This window comes from Pogonomyrmex barbatus, unplaced genomic scaffold (assembly GCF_055798465.1).
Source record: "Pogonomyrmex barbatus isolate J1 unplaced genomic scaffold, ASM5579846v1 scaffold17, whole genome shotgun sequence".
NCBI lineage: Eukaryota > Metazoa > Arthropoda > Insecta > Hymenoptera > Formicidae > Pogonomyrmex > Pogonomyrmex barbatus.
The window spans coordinates 315966-331839 of NW_028297113.1; positions in this window are offsets into that span (position 1 = coordinate 315966).

Consider the following 15874-nt stretch of genomic DNA (forward strand, 5'->3'; position numbering starts at 1 on the left):
TGATTCCAGGTGTCGTTTTTGATGATAGATTTTAATTCGATTTTAATTTAATTTTAACTCGATCATCACAGCCCACCATTTGTCAACCTGCGGGCTCAACATGGCTTTGTTCATTGGAATCTGGGACAAGTGTGCCGAATGCGTCTCGGGATGCGCAGTCCCCTCAGGGTAATGACGAAATTTCTTTCGGGGCCTTCCTTTCGTTCCAGTTTTCACTGGAAGGAAGACTTTAAGTCTCTTGAGGAGATCTCTTGAGGAATCTCTCTCGACGCCGGCTTCAGTTGATTCCTCGCCTGTAATCGGTATTTCGACCGTATCTTCCTCGACACTTTCTCTCGGCGGGTATGCCGCGCTGTCGAGAGATATCAAATCCATGTTTACGAGATCATAGGACGGAAGATTCTCGCGTTCTTTATAAGAGTTCGTCAGTATCTCAGGGAGGAAATTTCCGAAATTGTATTTTTTGAAGAGGATGTATTTTACAAAAATTTTACGTCCCTCGATACAACGATCTTCTTTTTATTCGGGATCCAAATTCTGTAGTCTTTCGAAATTTCTGAATATCCCACGAAGATTCCCGCGAAGCTGCGAGAGTCGAATTTTCCAAGTCCGGGTCCAATATTCAAGACAAGTACTCGACTCCCGAATTCCCTGGAGTAACGTCGGGATGAGCTCGGAAAACGCTTCCAACGGGGTTTTTCCTCTTAGCGCCAGGACGGGCATCAGTTGTGAATGTGTTCGCCATATGTGCAGCTTCAGCCCAAAAATGCGGTGGGAGCTTGGATTGTAGCAGGAGACATCTCGCCATTTCCGCTATGGTGCGGTTTCTCCTCTCGACAATTTCGTTTTGTTACGGGTTGTATGGAACGGTCAACCTCCGAACGATTTCGCGCTCCCTTAGGAAGTCGTCGATACCGGCGTTGACGAATTCTTTTTCATTATCGGACTGTATACATTTGATCTTCTTGATTCGATCATCGTCATAAAGTCTTTAAGCATACCTAAGACATCAGATTTTGATTTGAAAAAGTAGACCTATCCCCATCTAGAACAATCATCTATAAATTATAGAATATACTTAACTCTACCAATCGGAGAGATCTTCATCGGATCGCATAGGTCGGTATGAAGATCTAATACCCCTGTTGATATGTCGGATTTCACAGGAATGGATTTCTGATCATTTTACCTTCCAAGCAAATGTTGTAATTGCCGATCACGGATTGCTCCGGGCTCACACCCGATCTCGACGAATAGCCTTACTCGGTCTCGACGAATAGCCTCCTGAAGATTCCTTGAATTCAGATGGCCGAATCTGCGGTGCCAATCCTCTGCCGTTGGTTGGACGACATCGTTGAGGCTTGTTTCTCCGACGATTGCAGTTTTATTGTTTGATCTCTCAATTACATATAGTCCGACTCTTTCTCTTGCAATCAATTTTACGTTGATCAAGGACAACCGCCTTAGTTTTATTAAATAAAATGTTGAAACCATGCTTGGTGATTTTGCTGATCGATAGATTCATGCGCAAATCGGGAACAAATTGAGTACCCTCAAGGTGAATGTGATTTTTCTTGCCGTGAACGCTTGCATTTAAGCGGACTACTCCTTCGCCTTTAATTTGAATCGAATTTTTGTCTGCGAGATTCAATCTTTCATTCTTGGCATTCAAGCCCACACTGAAACAGCGTGCGTCATGACAAACATGAGACTTTGCTCCGCTATCTAAATATCATTTATTTGTCTTGACTGTTCCGGCGAAATAAGCCTCCGACGTGATCATAGTAATATCTGAGAGGCTCTGCGAAGTTTTTTGATTCTTCTTTCTCCCGTTCTTGCAATCGACTTTGTGTCCGGTGATCTTACACTTGTGACACTTAAACTTAAAAGTATTATTCGAACTCGGCATTGCGTCATTTGGCTTTTTCTGTGATTTCTTACGTCTTCCGACGAACATTGCGTTAGATGCAGTACCGTTCGTGATGCTCTTTTTCGCGTCCGCTTTCTTCGTAATTTTCACGCGAAGGGACGGCAAAGCATCACGTGATTCAATGGCGCAACGACAATTGTCGAACTCACCTGAGAGACTAATTAGCAACAAATCTTGATCGATTTCGACGCCTATCTCATTTATTTTGTCCACAGTATCGAAAAACTGCCGGAGATGATCGCACATATCACTTTTGGATTGCATTTTGAATGTCGTTAACTGCCTCAAAAGAGCCGCCTTTCGCGCTAAAATTTAAACATTGATTTTAATATTTTAGTAAAATAAAGGTATACATAATAAAAGAGCAGAAGAAACAAGAAAAAAAATATTTGGGCATGTTATAGGTGTGTGCATGTATGTGTGATATCGCGGATGTTACATAAGTACGGAGGCCATCGAGTAGGATTCTTACGAGGGAGAGTGTGAATGTGTGAGTGAATCTTTGGTATATTTCCTACCCGGAAATACAATTAATATTCTTCTTAACTTAAACTAATGATTACATAATAAGCAAATGAAGGATTACAAAAATATATAATAAGGAAAATAATAAAAATCGTATATAATATGTGTATGATGACAGAAGATTAATATATGAGGATTAAGGAGGGGAATATTCTTGATGTTCCTCGAGAGATGGAGTGATTAGGTCGATAAGATAGGATTCTTCATCTTCTAAATCCTCAAAAAGAGATTCCATCATCTCGAAATAGAAGATCTAGGGATAGGGCATAGAAGTCTAAAAAGTATTCTGCATCGGATGAATGTGGGAGAATAATTAGATGCGATTGATTGATATTGACGTTGTGTCGGAAGGAGGAATAGAGTTAGATAAAGATAATAAAGCTGGTTAAGGGAACAGGTAAGGAGCGATGCTAAAAGTTGGTTGAAGAAAGATTCAGAAGCTGTAATAGTTAATGTTAGTGGTTCGATCTGCTCTTTCTATATCTGCTTAGACTTTTTTTTAATTCGGCTCTAATATTTCCAGCAATTCCAACCGCAACTACGACGACGATGAGATCATTTTTTTAGTATCGCGTTGTCGAATTAGAAGCTGGGACTTCCGTTTGATTCATTAGGAGGAAAAGGATTAATCAGTGAAGACAGATGTGAATGCGTATGAGAAAGAGAGAAAAGAAAGATCAAGGAGCCTTGTATAGCTCAGATCAGTTAAAAGAGAGAAAGAATGAGAAAAGGAACCGGAAGCCTCGCACAGCTCTAACCAGTAAATAGAAAGGAAAGAAGACAATCGGAAGCCTTGTATAGCTCTAACCAGTTAGTAAGAGAGAGAGAAAAAGGAAGATCAACCGGAAACCTCGCATAGCTCAGACTAGTTTAATGAGAGAGAAAAAGAAAAGAAAAGGTAGATTAGAGTGTCATAGAGCAGAAAAAAGAAATAAAAATCTGAAATTTATAATTGACTGATAATTAAATGAACTCACTTAGCTGGACTTAATTAGCTGGAGCGGTTATTTTGAAAGAACAAGTCTTGACTTTTCTTCAGAGAGTTGAGATTTTCGTGCATTAAGTCGAAATGTTCGAACGGTTTGAATGATTGGTTGAATGGATGGAAGTGACATTAATGAAAAATTACTTAATGCTGTAGTTCAGAAGCAGCCCTATTTATATGAAATGATCAGGATCTGAATGTTGATTGAGACAAGAGTGGTGGCAGGAACTCTGAGATGTGTGTGTGTGTGTGTGTGTGTGTGTGTGTGTGTGTGTGTGTGTGTGTGTGTGTTGTGTGAGGTTAGGATGTTTACATTAGATATCTCCTTTGCTTTTACTTGGCAAGGTGACAGTATTCAGACTTGCGACGGCTCTAATTCTGGATTAATAATAATAATAATTCTTTGCGTATTTTTTTAAAAATTCTTTTAAATTTCTTTTTAAAATTAAGCGTATCATTATAATCAGAGCAGTTGCAAATCTTTCTCTTGTTTCTTGAAATTTAATATAATTCAGTATCTTATCAATGAAAGAAGAAATCAATATTCTTATATAAAAAAAATTATATTATTCGTCTTTTTGGAAAGAAAAGAATCATGAGGCCACTGGACGTAACAATAGTCAATTAATTAATTAATTAGAAAACTTATGTTGAGTGTAATAATGAAGTGTTTAATGTTTAATGAAATGTTATTGTTATATAGAGCATCAAATTCTTTATAGTACATAATTATTAGATCTTATTTTTTGAAACTTTGAAATATAATAATTTATGAGAATAAACATTGAACGAACGATATTTAGAATCAAGCGTAGTGGAAGAGCGCAAATGAAAAGTCCATTGATATACTTCTATATATTAGGTTCTATTAAATCCATATATTTCGAACCAACTTCGGATCATCTTCAGTAGATACTGTCTTCAACTTTGAGTTACATACGGTGTGTTGGTCAAAAACTTAATCACACTTAATTCGCACCGATAATGCAATACATCGAGAGCATCCGTCCAAAACAGTTTCACAGATGTAGGAGAACTGTATAAGATCATTTAGATAATTTAAGTTGCATTCAAAACAATAGAATTTTAAAACAAAAGTGTCAAACAATAAGGTGGACGAGGAACCGTTAGAGACTCACCTCGATGATATCGTCAATAAAATGCACACAGATAATAAATAGTGTAAATATTGCAAATATTGCAAAGCATGGAATATTGCAAAATGGTCGAAAATAAAAAAGTTGTACAATAAATAAGTTCAATGTGGTTAATGAAAATAAAATAAAAATACATCTTAACTGTTTCGTGTTAAAAATTAAAATGTAAAAACGAAGATGGTAAATGATGAGAAAGTCAAGAATGTTGTGAAGAGAGATACGGTCACATGTTTATATATTGTTTATAACAGGGGTATACGCATGGCTCAGAAATTCTGTGTCTATTTGCAAATTGATTCCATTAGTTTGTTGTTTGATATACAGCATTTCAAGAATTAATCATTTGTTATAATTCTCAACATCCAGAACTTTCACGTTGGACTAATCGAAATCATGTCCTGTCTGTACCCTGTGATCTGTGATAACTGAATGTATGAAGGTATTCCATTTTATGTGATTTCGATGTTCATTAATTCTCAATTTCAAATGTCTACTAGTCTGTCCCACATAGAATGCATTACAATTCGCGCACTGTAGTTTGTAAATTACATTCTTTTTATCTAACAGTGGAAGGGGATCTTTTTGTACCCTAATACAATTGTTTAGTTTATTGATGTTGTACATTGCCAATTTAGTTTCCGTATCTTTTAATATATTTTTAAAATTCTCGGTAATATCCCTCACATAAGGTAGAGTAAACCATAGGATTTTTTTATTATTAACGGTGCATGTTATGTCATTATTATTGTGTTTTTTGTTACAATTATGGATTAAGTTTTTTAATCTTCTATTGATTGTTTGAAAAATAAAATGTAATGGATAGTCATTTTGTAGGAGCGTTTTAATTATGAAATCAAAATTCTTCTCATGAAATTGTGGATGTGAGAGATAAAAAATCCTGTCCACCATACCTATGACCGTACCTCTCTTCTGTAAGATGGGATGCTGAGACATAAATTTAAGTATCTACCAAAGAAAGTTGGTTTGTGGTACAAATCAAATACAATTGTATTATTTTTAACAACCAGAATCATGTCAAGAAAATTGATCTGACTGCCACCAATTTCCGAGGTAAATCGCAACCTCGGATTATAGAATTAAACTTCGGTATAGAATTAAACTTCAATAAGATGTCATTAACGTAATCGTCTGGTACTGCCAACAAAATGTCATCCACATACCTATAGTAGAAAGGTATACAGAAATCAAACGTCTCGCACTCCATTCTCTAAATCTTGCATGACCATATCCGGCACAATCAGGAAAAGTAGTGAGCCCATGGGTGTTCCGAAGTTCTGTTTGTAAATCTGATCATCAAAAATAAAAAAGGTAGATTCCAAAATTAGTCGTACTGCCCCCATAAACTCATTCTTAGGTATTTTACAGTCCTTAGATATAAAAACCTCTGTTTATTAAATATTTAATAGCCAGATCAATCGGAATATTGGTAAACAATGACACGTCTAACGACATTAATGAAAATTTGTTGTCAATCCGAATATTTGATAATTTTTTAACTAGTTCGAAGCTATTTTTGATAATTTTTTAACTAGTTCGAAGCTATTTTTTTGAACATGTAACCGTATCTCTCTTCACAATATTTTTGACTTTCTCACTACTTACCATCTTCGTTTTTACATTTTAATTTTTAACACGAAACAGTTAAGACGTCTTTTTATTTTATTTTCGTTAACCGCATTAAACTTATTTATTGTACAACTTAATAAAATGAAAATAAAATTCAACCATTTGCAATATTCACTATTTATTATATTATCTGTGTGCGTTTTATTGGGATAATTGACGATATCATCGAGGTAAGTCTCTAACGGTTCCTCGTCCACCTTATTGTTTGACACTTTTGTTTTAAAATTCTATTGTTTTGAATGCAACTTAAATTATCCAAATGATCTTATCGTACAGTTTTCCTACATCAGCTGTGGAACTGTTTTGGACGGATGCTCTCGATATATTGCATTATTGCTCTTATCGGTGCGAATTAAATGTGGTTAAGTTTTTGATCAACACGCCGTATGTAACTCAAAGTTGAAGACAGTATCTACTGAAGATGATCCGAAGTTGGATTGAAATGTATGGATTTAATAGAACCTAATATATAGAAGTATATCAATGGACTTTTCATTTGCGCTCTTTCACTGCGCTTGATTCTAAATTATTCCCTTATTCGTTCAATGTTTATTCTCATATTAGAGGAGTCCTCACACTTTAATTTTTAAATTAATTTTTAAGATAATAATTTATATAACTTGGTGCCAATTATTGATATCAGATCTTTTATATAAATTGTATACATTATTAAGGTATTAAAAAATATGTTATTTAGATTGGATACATATTATTTGAATTGAGTCAGGTAATGCAATTTCATGATATCATTATTTTTTAAAAAGAATTAGAACTATTGTCATTTGAGTTTTAAAATAAGAAAGCTTTAAGGGGATGCTGGACCGACGAGCGAACTCCGATGAAAACATTCACACATATGCACATCTACCATACATAAATACATTTACATACATACATACATACACTCATACACACATTTCTGTACACACATGATACACATATGAACAAATTTTTGTGATACTCCCCTGATTGTAATAAGCGTCTAAGCCTAATTCTAAGAACTCAATGTAGCTTCTTCATGTAACCTTCTAGTCTAGCAATATCAGTTTTGTAAGTACAGGCTATAACAGTTTCATATAGAGCAAATATTTACGCGACTTGTCAGCTTTGGATGTCATTTTAAGATACCAAATGGTAAAAAAGATCTAAATTTTAAAATTTATTTTCGTTCTTGATACGAAATTCATATGCTAAACACGTATTAATGCATAAACTTTAATTGTGAAAAAGGATTTTCAGATCTATAAAATTAATAAAAAATGAGAGTAATACAAAAATTACTGCGTTTTGTCGGTAATACAGACAAGTCCAGCATCGCCTTAATGAGAATATAAAAATACGTATCACATGGTTTTATTTTTTTAAAAGCAGATGTATATTAAACTTTCGAGATAACTATAACTTAGCGCCACTTTTTTTATATCAAATCTTTTATACAAATAATACATATTATTAGAAGTAAGTATTATATATTATTTGAATATCAATAAGATGACGTAATTTTTTTTATGACGTAATTTTATAAAACTCTTTTTCCATTAAAAAGTAACTTTCATATAATAATTTTTCACATACATACTGCGCATACACTCGACGACTTTTTTAATTTTTTTATAAAAAATAAGTTTGTTGTGATATCATTCATTTTGTTATGTTAATCATTTTATAAACGGTATATATATTTTTATTTTTTGTTACATGATTATATCATAATATGATAAATTCTATATAAATATATATGTCGATTCTACATAAAAAGCAATTGGAAAGTGAAAAAATTTGTAAAAGCTTCTGCGAATAAAAATTAAGTATAAATAAAAATTTGAGAATATATTATGTAAAATCTGCATCTATATTTTTATATTATGTTTTATTATATGTTTTCATTAAAACTTTTTTATAAAAATAATACATAAATATCTTTAGCACTTCTGGGCCTTTTTCTTAACTTGCGCATCATCAATTTCAATCCAGGATTTTTCTTCTCTACATATACTTGTGTAATGACCTTTCTCCTTTTCCATCTACAGAAGATTTTTGTAAATGAAAATTTTTATATAAAATTCTTTCTTTTACATAAATAAGAAAAGGGGCATATAAACTTGACATTATTTTATTTTTTTTAAGATAATTTTGTTAAGTTACAATAAACAATAAGTAATAGATAATAATAATAATAAATAATAGATCATTAGTCAGACTAAGAATTGATCAAACATAGTGTTATGTCGTGACTGCACGATTATTCTCTTTCGGGTATCAGTTATTAGAATTAAGCGAATAAACGGATGACATATGTTCTGTTGAGAAGCACTGTTACATCGCGACGATTACGCAACTGATCTCTTCCGGGGATCAGTTATTAGAATTCGCCTAAACAGATAATTCTTATTATCCTAATCGCGAAAGAACGATACGTATACAGATATTTTTCCTCAACAGAATCATATATATATATATATATATATATATATATATATATATATTGTATTTAGGACGAGAGAGTGCAGATTTCGTTTATATCATTAATTAGAGAGACGGAAGAGAGAGGGGGCAGGAGAAAAAGAGTGAGAATGGGGGAAAGGAGAGAGATAGGGGGAGAGAGAGAAAGAGAGACGGGGGGAGAAGGAGGAGAGGGAGGGAGGGAGGAAGAGGGAGAGGGAGAGCGGGAGAGAGAGAGAGAGAGAGAGATTGCATAAAATACATATGTTGTATTATTTATAAAAAACAATCAATACATAAATCAATATATAAATTAACATTTATACATTTATGTACATTTTAATTTTAAAGAAACCGTTTATAAATAAGAAATAATTTAACATATATAGCTTGACAATATGTTTGTCAACAATAGAAAGTAGATAATATAGATAATAATATTTCACAAGCACTTCAAAATTTGAAGCGCTTAATTTCTCTTAATTTATCTTATCTAATAATGTATGTATAATCTTTTTAATTCAATAAAAAAAATTGTTTCTAATTAATAAAAAAAAGTTGTCATCAAATTAATCAATTGTTTTATATGATTAAAAATGACAAGAAATTTAATTCTGTTTTACATAAAAATATATGTTTAAAAAAAATATATCATCTTAGGAAGGACACACGAAATAACTTACCTTTTTTAAATTATATTTTAATTTTTTCCTTTTTGCTTTTTTTACTTTCTTCTTTCTTTCCGTTTTTTCTTTTCTTCCTTCTTTCCTTGTTTGCTTCTTTCCTTTCTTCTTAACGTCATTTATTTTCTTTTTTTCTTTTTTCTTATTCCTTATCTTTTCTTTTACTTATTTTTTTCCTTAATTTTCTATATTTATTATAGTCGTCGTTGTATTGCTAAGATGAATGATTAAATATTTGAACGTTTTTTTTTTAAAAAACATTTATTTACAAAAAAAAAATTATTATATAATGTTTAAAATGTTAACTTCATATGGCAACGAAATATTTGAAGTTAAATATGTTTAATATTCCTTAATAGAACTATTCACATTCAATTAATTCTATTATTGCGTTTACTTCATGAAATATTTTTATTATGCAAATCAGGCATTTTAATTTTTATATGAATCATTGCCTAAGAGCGTATGTTACGAGCCGAGCATGAAAGAAGACAAATAGAATGAAAATATTGTACAAAATTATTACTAATAATCAATATTAATATTATTACTGTGTGTCCCAATCGTTTAATTAATTAATTACTCGGTCGCCGTTATTGTGTTAGTCAAATATTTACAAGAAAGTAGAAGGAAGAAAAGAAAGAAGAAAAGAGGAATAGAAAGAAACAATTAAAAAAATTAAGAAAAAGCAAGAAGGAAGAAAAGAATTAAATAAAAGGTAAGTTACATATCTTTACATACATAATACTATATATATATATGTACACACACACACACACACACACACACACACACACACACACACACACACACACACACACACACACACACATAATGAAAAATATATTGATACAAACACGAATTTGTTGATAAATAAAATATAAGATTATATAAGAACATTGTGATACATTTTGTAATTTTATTTAGTGTAAAATAAAGATTTAATTTTTAGTATTCTGGATAAAAGAAGTGAAAGGAAGGAAATAAATAAGGAAAAAAGAAAAGAAAAAAGGGACAAAAGGAAGAGGAAAGAAAGGAAATAAAAGAGATAAAGCAGAAAGGAAAGAAGAAAGGAAAAAAAAAGAATTAAGAAATTAAGAAAAAAGAAAGAGAAATGAAAAAATATAAAAAAAGATATGTCACGTTTTTCAAAATCTTTCAACTAATTGTATTTTCTCACATTTCTCTGCGTTTTATTTTTTATTTCATTTTTTTCGCTTTCTCACTCTATATCGCTTTTTCATTCTTTCACTCTCTCGCGCTGTTTCATTCTTACGCTCTATCAGTTTTTCATTCTCTTGTTCTCTCGTACTTCTGCTCTTTTATTCTCTGACTGTTTTACTTTCTAAGAAAGAAGCTAAAAAATATATAAAAGCTTCCAATAACTGTATAAAGATCTTTATTTTTAATTAAAATTTAAAACAATTCGGATTTTTATTTTTGTATTTTAACGTTTTTTTTTTTTAAATTAAATAATTACATTATTATAAGCATAAAATGAATACGCCATAAATAAAAAAATGATTATACAATATTCTAAATTTATTTATTTAATAGTTAAATAGTTTAATAGTATTTATTTAATAGTTTTGTAAATGCAATAATATTTAATTCATAAATCTATATTTAATTTAATCTATATTTAATCTATTATCTATTTATATGCTTAAAGAATTCAGAAAAAAGAAAATTATACTTTGTGTATCTTTTTATTATTTGCTTCGCGTATATTTTTGTTTGCTATTTTGTTATTTTTTTATTTTATTGCATTTATTTCCTGACTTTGTCTCCTGACTCATCTCTCTCTCTCTCTGTCTCTCTCTCTCTCTCTGTCGCTATAATACTGCTTTTAATTGTATTTAATGTCAAGTTTAAATTTAATTTCTATATTTCACTTTCGGATTAAAACAAAAAGAATCAAATATTAGGAAAGAAAAGAAGGAAGGGAGAAAAGAAAGAAGGAAGGTAATAAAGAAAGAATGAAAAAAGAACATAAGAAGAAAGAAAAGGAAGGAAAGAAAGAAAGAAAGAATAAAGAAGTTAAGAAAAAGAACTAAGAAAGGAAAGAATTCAGAAAAAGTAAGTTACATCTTTTTGAATCTTTTTATTATTTGCTTTTCCCTTTTTAATACAATTTTTAGAAATGTTTTGTATGAACAACCAAAAATTCGATTAATATATAATCAATTAAACCGGTAGTTATCATATTAATATTAATTCGTTGAATTTATAAAATGAATTATTATCAATTTATTTTATCAATTTATTTGGAAAATTGATTTGGTAAGTTTATTTGTTAAAATTATCATTTCTTTTTTTACTTATATATATATATATATATATATATATATATATATGTAAGTAAAAGTACAATTAAAATATTTTATATTTAAATATTAATATTTATTATTTTTTTATTTCAGGAAAGGAGTACGAAGGAGACGAAGGAGTGATAGGAGGGCATCTTCAGGAAGAAACGTCTTCCTGAAGGCGTTTCATTATTTTTCAATATTATTTTAAGTTATGTATGAATAAAATAACATATAAAATAACATAAAAATATTAGCGTGTAAATATTATTTTAAAATTAAATAAAATGTGATGACGATGATGATGATGATGATGATGATGATGACGATGACGACGATGACGACGATGACGACGATGATGATGATAACATAAAAAAGTTAATTATTTAAATAAAAGTAGTAGTAAGTGGGTAGCCATGGCGCGTCAAAACAAACTCCCACCATCTTCCCACGCCAGGGGCGTGGCCTCCAACTGGCAGCTACGTGGAAATGGAGCGTTCTGATTGATCGGTGGTCGTGGAAGGTGATAATTAGGTAATTAGTAGGAGCGTTCTGATTGGCTGACTCCGTAGTTGCCCGGCGCATGCGATTGGTTCTAGCCATAGTGCCCCAAGTGTGCGATTGGTTGTCGAAATGCTAGACGAAAAAGTAAAGGAAGGGGGAGAAAGTGTCTGAGACCGATCGGGGTCCGAAAACAAAATGGCGTCTGCGAAAAGAAATATGACGGATCTGTAAAAGGAATATACTTGTCGAGAATGGAATGCGATTTTTTGTGACACGCGGGACGGAGCAAAGAGAAGAAAACCAATTTTTGTGGGATTTTATTGGCTGTATATGGGATATGAAGAATCACGTTTTTCTTAGGGCGAAATGTTTCTCAGCGCCTTATAGTCGGTGAATTTAGATAAATTTCTCAACTCGTTTGTCATTTTTTTGTATGGAGGAAATGTAGGTTACAAGTGAATATAGGTTTTGAAGACGCAAGATTTGTCGGAGTGTAATAACCGTTAGAATTATTCAGCGTGTCGTACGGTATTTGGGAGAGGAAAACAGGAACGGACAGGTTCATACTAGAGGTTTCTGACGACGACGACGACGACGAGCTTGGAGTTATACGAGACTTTTATCCTATGACAAACACGCTGGTTGAAAAGATTTTCTAGATATAAAATTCCAGATTTTTCTTAGGATTTATACATTAGGAACATTAGGATTTATACACTAGCGAGATTATTTTCCCTAATTCTATGGTAAACAAACGAAAAATATTTAAAAACGAATAGATATTTCTAGCCTGGAATTATGTGGCTAAAACCGACTTTAGATCAGTGGGAAAGAAAGTAAAAGGGACAAAGAATTTATATTACAAAAAAAATTAGGTTTATTGTTATATCATTATACATATTATATCATAATAGTGTTTCTTTAATGTTTAATTATTCTTAAAAGTACAAGTTTGTATATGACAACACGTTACATGAGATTTTTCACATTTCTTTTTTCCATGAAGAAAAATTTTACAAAATAATTGTACGATTAGCTTATCATTATCTTCGTAATCTTCGCTGAATATTTTGAGAAATTGTTTAAGCTTATAACCGCGAGATAAATAATAAAGAAATACGCAGCAATATTGTCCACAGGTCTGAGAAAATGTGTCTTGTAATCGCACGATGTTCCATTTATGAGTAGTAGAGTTTCGTCGTAGATTGAATCTGGAATCCAGGGGTGGTAGTCCGTATCTATCGAAATACGTGCCTTCTCCGCGCTTGTCTAAGTAGAAAGCAACCCAGTGTTGCCCAGGATGATCGTGATTATCCGTGTTCGCGACGATGGCCGTCGACTTTGTCCACACCCTCGGGATTCTGTCGGCAGGATACACACCCGCATGTCCGACACTGAGATGATGCAACGCTCGTAAAATTTCGAGCGAATTCATCTTTCGCAGAGAGGAATAATGTTTGACTTGTTTCTTGGCTCGCCGGTGTTGTTATATTTTTATCCTCTTGCAAGGATTGTACGGTAGAAGCTTCCTTTTTTTCACGCTTGAGTTTCGATAGATCTTCTTTCTCCGCTTTTATTTGTTCGCACCTCGCTAGTTCTTTTTCTAATCTCTTATTTCTTCATGTAACGAGATTCGGAAAATTTCGTTTTATTGTAAAAACCTCGCTTTTTGTATCACTGTCATCGGAACTTTCATTGGTAAAAGAATTAGCACTACTTATGTCGCAGTTCCCTTCTTGAGATTGCATCCAGTATCTCAATTTGCATGCATTGCGTAACGCGCAATGAAATTTGTCGGAATTTCGATGAAACCCGTGATGACCGCAGAGCAATTCATATTCTTTGCCTTCCGACAGGTTTTTGAAAGCAGAAGAGATTCCTTCTAGATTATATATGTTTCTTGCGAGTGTATTTTCCAAATAATGTATCTTCTTTCGACCTCGGGTGTATATGTAACGCGCTTGCCGTGCAATTTCACATAGTTCCACCATGAAATGTTTGGAATTGACTGTTCCGTCAAACCACTCAATCCCATAGAAGTTTCGAGAGAGCCAATTGTTTTCTCGTCTGTATTTTTCGGGTAATTCGACAAATGGATAAGGAAGCATCATAATGCAGTGACTTATGAATGCTTCGTTAATGGCGATAACCGCTACTTCCTTCGGAATAAACTTCCCCTCAGCGTCGCAGAAATCTTGTATATCGATAACTATATCCATGATGCGTAGAATATATTTTGTTTTGCACGAAGTGACGACATTTGCGTCTAAAGTAAAACTGCGGCTATTTTTTGTTAAGCTTTCGAAGAAATAGAAATGAAAAATAGATAACGGTGGGAGGGGAGAAATTCGAGTATGTCTCATTCGCTAAAATCAACGATAATTTGACGCGAGGAATCGATCTCTAACACGTTATCGAATTCTGCGTAAACGTACAATTAATCGTTGAGGTAATAGCTTTTTCAAATCGCACCTCTAATCGTAAACTTCCATGTCTGACAAGATTCCATTATCTAGCGCAATTTGCCGATAGATCGGGAGTGAGATCGAAAGCGAAAAGCGTGAAACCTTTGGCATAATCTTCTTTGCTTATAGAATTCCCCTCGTTTAGAAAATGGATGTTTGTTTTTGAGAAGAGGATGTTATAAGCCTCGACATAGAGCGGATGGTCTTTTGAGAAATTCGGTTGCAGCGGTCTACTCGGAATTTGCACGCCATCGGCATATAGCGAGAAGAAATTTATGGCGTAATTTTTGAAATTAAATGGATTTAACTTTCTGTCGCCGTTAAACGCTTTGTTACCAACGAATCCGACTATTACTCGTTTCGGAAGTTGCCCGAGTATCGTGTTATCAATCGATTCTCCTACCACTCCGGCGTGAATCGTGAATGTTTTAACTTCAACTCGCGTCAGAGGATACTTGGCGGTTATTTTACTCAGCACTCTCGCATGTCGAATAATACTGCAGGGCTTATTTTTGCTCTTCTTATGAGTAAACTAGCATCTAGAATGCGTATTTTCGACGTTGAGTTGCCTTCCATGAGACAAAACGCATCTCTCGAGCGAACAAGTCTCATTCTAACCTCCACTCCGTTAATTAAAAATTTATCCTGATTAAAGACGTCGCAATGAAGATGACCTATTAGATCTACCGAACTTTCTCCTTGGATGTATCGGGCGCGTCTCATGAGAGCTTGATTGGGGTTGTCCGATTCTAATAGCACGTCCATATAACTGGGTTCGTCCGTGTCCCATAAACAGGAAGTTAGATGGGAAGTTTTTGCCGGTGAAGAATAATTTAACAATGCTTCGATATACGCGCGGTACGCGTAGGCGTTGTTTGAGGATGATACGAGTTTTTGATTGAAGTACACGTCGATCTGGTTGAACATCGAATGTAATAGATGATTCACAAGGCCTACTTTGTATCCTCCTGCTCCTCCTCCTCTTTCTCCTCTTCCTCCTCCTGTCGATGTTCCAAATAAATAAATTTAAAATCGTAAATGACGGATCAATCAAAAGTTGCCTTTTCATTACCAGTCTCTGATTATAGTGTCTCCTACAATCCCATCTACCATATAGTATATTTTACGAACATTCTATATTCGTGTCCGCCATAAATTATAAGATTTACGGAATATATATATATATATATATATATATATATATATATATATATCTGTATGTTTAAT